Source organism: Trematomus bernacchii, unplaced genomic scaffold, assembly GCF_902827165.1.
Source record: "Trematomus bernacchii unplaced genomic scaffold, fTreBer1.1, whole genome shotgun sequence".
Lineage (NCBI taxonomy): Eukaryota > Metazoa > Chordata > Actinopteri > Perciformes > Nototheniidae > Trematomus > Trematomus bernacchii.
In genome coordinates, this window is record NW_022987705.1 from 5,835,265 (window position 1) to 5,841,852 (window position 6,588).

Sequence of the window (6,588 nt, forward strand, 5' to 3'; positions counted from 1 at the left end):
GCGTACATGTTGGAGTGTTTGCTTATTTGCATGTTACTGTCTGTTTGTCCCAGTGTGCGTGTGTGCGTGTGCGTGTGTGCGTGTGTGTGTGTGTGTGTGTGTGTGTGTGTGTGTGTGTGTGTGTGTGTGTGTGTGTGTGTGTGTGTGTGTGTGTGTGTGTGTGTGTGTGTGTGTGTGTGTGTGTGTGTGTGTGTGTGTGTGTGTGTGTGTGTGTGTGTGTGTGTGTGTGTGTGTGTGTGTGTGTGTGTGTGTGTGTGTGTGTGTGTGTGTGTGTGTGTGTGCATTGCCATGAAACATACATCATGGCAGTTGAGAACCCATACTGACCAGTTTGGAAACTATAGATGTCCAAGCTTACTGTGGTATAATTTACAACATCAATAACAAAAAAACAATCATCTGGGGTTGGGCTACATATTCCCTCTAAAATATACTGATGGTCACAAGATTGCCTTCTTATGTAAAATAAAAAAGGAGACTAGTTAATTTGACACTGGGTTTTATTTATTCCTATGGTATTAAGGGATTATAATGCAGCTGTTGTCAAGGTACCAATTTAAATCATTTTACTGAAATGTAATATCCTGTCGGTGGTGACAGGGACAAATATTTCTCATATGTTTTGTAATTGTTGTCCATGCATTTTGATGGTTTACTAAATTAGGGTGTGTTGATGAGACAGTATTTGAGCAAAACATGTTTCTTTTTTTCTGAAGTTTGGAGTTTAACTCATTTGCATACACTGCCACTAATATCCTAAAAGACTGTTAAGGCTCATAGACCTCTTCCATTTCAAAACATGAGAAAGAAAGATTGTTTTGCTGATGGTTTATGTTAGCCTTTCACATTCACAGTTATGGCAGGCTGGCAAAATGCAACTAAACTCTCTCCTTCATAATTGCTGCTCCTCAACTTGCACCCAACTACTATGGGATGTAGATTAAAATCATCACTCTAAGTGTTGTTATTGAGTAGCCTACATGGTTGTAATTTGATAATCTTATTATAATACTCGGGGGGGGGGGGGTTTAATTTGACACAATCGGAAATAAATGCCACCCTGATCCTAGAAGCGCTGTACAACCTGTTCATTACTATTGCAAAGCTATTTCAGTAAGTGGGAGCTAAATGCATTTCTCTTCATGTATCGGCTCTCCCTGAAGGCAGAAATGGCACGCAACGTTTTGAAAGGAAATACAGTGTCAAAGCAAAACAAGTAGCTCCATTGATTTCAAACTGTTTCGTGATATACCACAACTTGCAGATGGACTTTCTACACAATAGAATACATTCCTGAATTTTCTAAAACCTAGACACAGCATGTACAGAATAGAATTGGAAGCTAGTGTGTGCAAGTTGTCATCCATGCATCACATCACGTAAGGCTCATTTCTGATATTTGACTTGTTTTGTATTGCTTTTTATTCGATATAGGACACACACACACACACACACATACACACACACACACACACACGCGCGCAACTGCCTACAACTGCAATCTGAAGGATTTGCTCATTTATATGAGCAAACACTTTCGTAGTTGTATTGTTAACAGAATAAATAACTGCATACAGTGGTCTTAAAAAGACCTGCTGTTGATTTAAAAAAAACAAAAAAACAAAGTGCTACTTTGCACATTTTCTTAAAATGCCTGTGCTTACTATTTAATCGTTTTCCTTACATGAACTTCTATGATTTTCTTTTATTCAATTTCAAAGGAAAAAAAAAAAACATTTTTTAAAATCTTGATAAGTGGACTGCATTATTTACTTGCATATATGTTGCACTGCTTAAACCAATAAGTGCACTACTGTTAACAGAGATATTATAGTTTTAGAAAAGAGGATTTTTTTTGTATCTAACATTTGGTTGTAGAGTTCACATGTAATAGAATAGCTTTGTTTCAATTTATTCATTAAGTAATTCAGCGGTTCTTGGCTTTTGTTATCGCTTGCACTTACCTACAGTATATCCTCGTGCCGTGTTAACGCAAGCATTTATTTTTATTTAAATATGTACCATTATGTGTGCTCATCTATGTTTTAACCTTTTAATTCTTTCTTTTGATGGAGTCAGCTCCTTATAACAGTTATCAATCGCATTTCTTTAGAAACAGACAGAATTTTCCTCTGAGAACATCCAAGCCAAACAACATTAACAGTGAAACCGTTTAACAAACGCAACTCCCGTCCAACTCCGTTGGAGGAGGTCATAATAATAACTATTATTATATGATTAATAATATTACATTTATAATGTGTGTGTGTGTAACATAAATGATATGTGTGTCCTAGAACAATTTTCTGTGGGTGTGGGGGGTGATGGAATGCAGCTTCTTTGATATGTGTCTGTCAGTCGTGTCCCTTCCTTAGTGTTCGTATGTCTGTGAGTGTCTGTGCGGTGTATAGCCTAATCAATCTGTTAATAAGTGGAATATCTGAACTGTAGGGCTTCCTTTGCAATATGCAGCGCAGGTACTATGAGAAGCAGCTCTCCAAACCTTTTGGGCTAATACGGCACCTGTGACATATGTTCTGGGATTTGACGAAAGCTGAGGTCAAGTACTCTTGTACTTCATTGTTCCCGTTTGGAGAAGTGATACCCAGCATTTTCAAGTTTCATATAATTGCTACTAGATTTTCAAACCCTGTGGAATGAAGTCAAGTGTTGAACATGTGAGACCTGAGGAGACTCTATTCTGGTTTCTCCTCAGCTAAAGAAAATGGACCCATGTGAGAAATATAGTGAAAAAGCAGGAAGTTAATCCTCAGTAAAAGTAGCACATTATTTAACATTTGATTGGGCCTGTCTCCTATGGTGTGCATATAAGCCTAAACTGTATGGTTCACGTTTGTAGCTGTTGTTGCCAGGATGGCAATATTGCTGCATGCTAGTGCTATATTTGTCTCTACACAGCACGTGGAGGGTAATCTCATGCCTTAACAGACAATGCACTAAATAGAAAATGTTAGCAACTGCCGAGATCTCTTTCCAACAGTACTGCCACATGTATGGCACACAGCTCATGGTGTTGGTGTTTGTTGTCTGTTCAGTATACCAAGTTAAACACTGCCAACTAGCATCATCACTTCTTCGAAAGCAAAGGCAGAGACATGAATTGTTTCAATAACGTGTAATGTATGTATTCAGTAATCTAGCATTCCTTCATGGCACCTACATTTTACATATTTTGTGTAAACACATATATCAAATGCACTATTGACTGTAGCTAGATGAGTACAACCAGCTTTGTGGTATCATTGGTCTAAATAGTAGGTTAAGTAGCTTGTTGTTGGTTTTTTGAAATATTTGATTTCAGAATTACACTATCAATTGTTTCTCTCTTTTTTTTGGAATAACAAAAGTAGCCGATCTCGACGTTATCCGGATGAGGGCTAATAGCTCGTCCCATGGTCAGTTGACTTGTTGTATCATAAGGTGTTTGAGGCAGACCGGGATAACAGCTTCTCTGCGGTGTGTCATAACGTGCTACAGCATCCCTCCTGTTGCATTAGCATCACACGCTCTTCACTGTCCATGGTTATATATTCCTTATACTGCTTCAGCTACTCGTGGTGGTGCTTAATTCTCTTTTCTCAGTGTCGCGAATAAGTTGGTTGAAAATTGTTGAAATTTATCCAGAAAATAAGTCCTTATCTCAATCGTGCTTCTTCTAGATGTTAGTTTAAAAGAAAAAAAAAGTCTAGACTTTATGTTTGCAAAGTGTTTGCATATTTTCCAGAACAAAACATATTGAAAAGTAGATACTAGCCTTGAGCCTGCAGCTGTTTGTATTGTGTTTCAAATATATTACTGTTCATGTTTTGTTTATCTAGTGTAGAGACACAGGGTCTACAGTACATTGTTGTCCTTCTTGCAGTATGTTTAATTCATCGTTATACTTCTTTATTTCAGACTTCCTCCTGCTTTTTTATGGTGATCATAGTGCTGTTGTTTATAAATACATAGCTTCACGCAACTGGATAAAGGATAGTCCGTTTTTTAGTCATATTTCACATGGTACTATATATGCCTATATGCTTTGCATTGAGATGAAAACAAGGAAATGGGAGATTGTAATGGTGAGGGTGATGTTGAGTAAGGAACAGGTTCATTTTATTCTGATAAGCATGCGTCTGTCTTCCTGTTTGTCTTTCAGTCTGTCTCCACACATTTTTAAGTCCGAACTGTTTCAGCTTGAATTAAGTCACAAAGAGTAGAGTACAGAAAACACATTCAGATAATACTTAACAGCATTTTTCTTTGTTGGGCCTTCTACAGTACACACGAATGACATAGATAACTTCTTACAGATATACTATATATATTTAAGTATCACCATCGCCACAGAGATGGGGAATACATTTCAAATAGTTTGATAAAGACAGCCAGAGTATACAGTACCTTGTTGGATATAGGGAATATGACTATCAAGTGCCTATCAGTACATACAGCAACTATACAGAATATTCATAGTGTTTCTCTCCTACATTTTACAGATACAGTATATACACAATGGTCTATTAAAAAATACTATTTATACTATTTCTGCTAACACCCGGTGGTTGTGAGTGCATCCCAAGAGAACCCTTTAATACCTGAAATGTTCTATTCATATACAGTAAAAGCTACATCTAGCAAGTTTTATTTTTTATCTTACATCTATACAGTGTGGAGGATTCAAAGATTGAAAATGCAAGCAAGATTTGTTTTTATGACAACATATACTTAAAATGTAATGATCCATTTTTTTTCTTTATTTCACGTTGCGCTCTCTCATTGCTCTTTTTCGTTTTTGCCAATTGCTAATAAGACATAAACTGTATGTTTGTGGGGAAAGCGCAGTGGCTCTTTGTGAACAGTAGAGGGCGTTAACACTGCCTGACACAAACATTTGACAAAAATCTAATATCTGGATTTGTTTTTGGTCATTATTGCCACTCTTTAGATTGTATGAACGTATTTAATCATGGCAGTAGGTTCATCCATTTGCAAAGTCCTCAGGCTGTCGGATCTGGCAGCTGCTATGATAGTTATTTACACTCATGTCCTTTGACCTTGATGACGGGCTTTTCCAAACACAGGCCGATGCCAATTTCCCCACAAACACGTAACATTTTAATCGTATCTGACAGCATTGTTGTTTACGTGCAGCTTGAAAAAGTGTAAAGGGCAAGCAATGAGCAACGTGAGGAAAAGAAAGTGGTCATTTTATATATTTTTAACTGCTGCAAAATGAGATTACAAATTGACAACAGAGAACACACACTGCATTCAAATGTATTTAAGTGGTTTGTTCAACAACATGAAAATAAAGTAGAATAAAAAGGCATCAATCAAGTTTGAGGACTGCAGTGGCTCCGAGATAAAAGGTTTTTGGGATGGATTATTATTTTGTCCCCTGTGGACTAATTACCACAGATTCCTCTGTAACCTTCTCCAGCCTAGATACTGCGCCAAATTTAGGAGAGAAAAAAAGACACTTTTGATAAATGAGATGCGAGAAAAAAGTGGGAAAAAAGAAAAAAAATGTTTAAAAAAGATTCTGCAAAATTTGAAATATTTCACAATGACAACAAAACCGAGTGATTGCCTTCATTTTTAATCTTTAAATCCTCCATAATACATGAATAAATAGGAGAAAACTGCTATGATTAACAAATACATTTTGAAGGCTTAGTTTCATAGACATTTGCTATAAAATAAAATGAAGCATTAGTAAAGTAGGCAATGTGATATAACTAGTCCCTGTCATCCAGCCGTCACACTATGACGCACACACACAGCATCTGCTCAGATCTTACCGTCAAACATCCAGATTTTTTATTTTTGAGCTTTACACACAAACGGTGAAGCAGCTGTTCAGATGTATAAGTAGGACACCGTTAGCCTAAGCTATAACAACATCTATTATCTCTATGACGCTTTCTCCGAACATGCAGTTCTTACACTTCACCCTGGTGAGGTTTTTAATAAGTATCCTCACTATCATCCGGCAGTCCAAAGGAAGCATGCAGTCCTGTCTACTTTTGTATTTTCCTGTAGGGGAGAACTTTGATTTTGATGGAGCAAATTTTATATTTTAAATGTCCCTCTATATTTTCTCACTCGCTGTATTTTCTTTTTGGCTGAGTCCAGCTTGACGATTGGTTTTAAAGTGTGTTAACTAAAAGCATGCATTCCTGTTCAAGTCCAGAGCATTCCAACTCCTAGTCTGGCATTCATTTATCACACTTAAATTATCATTAAGGAGGATTTCCAGCACTTAACAGCTTTACACATCTGTTGGATTCTTGGTCATGTAGTAGCAAACATTGCCCATTACATCACGATTTTGTAAAATGTATATTTCCCAAGTTTTTTAAAAACTCACCTCGCTGTTAATTCAACACTTTTGGTCTGGAGCACAGCTTGAGGGCCGGTTCTTTAGACAACATGCACTATGCTATCGCTCTGTTTCTCTATGTCTCTTTTCATTGTGCACAGACATTAAATACACAAGAAAACAGCAAACAGATGTTGGTCACTGTCTCAGCCAGCGCCTGACGTAAAGGACGCAGACTTAGATTTAAACATTTAGCACTG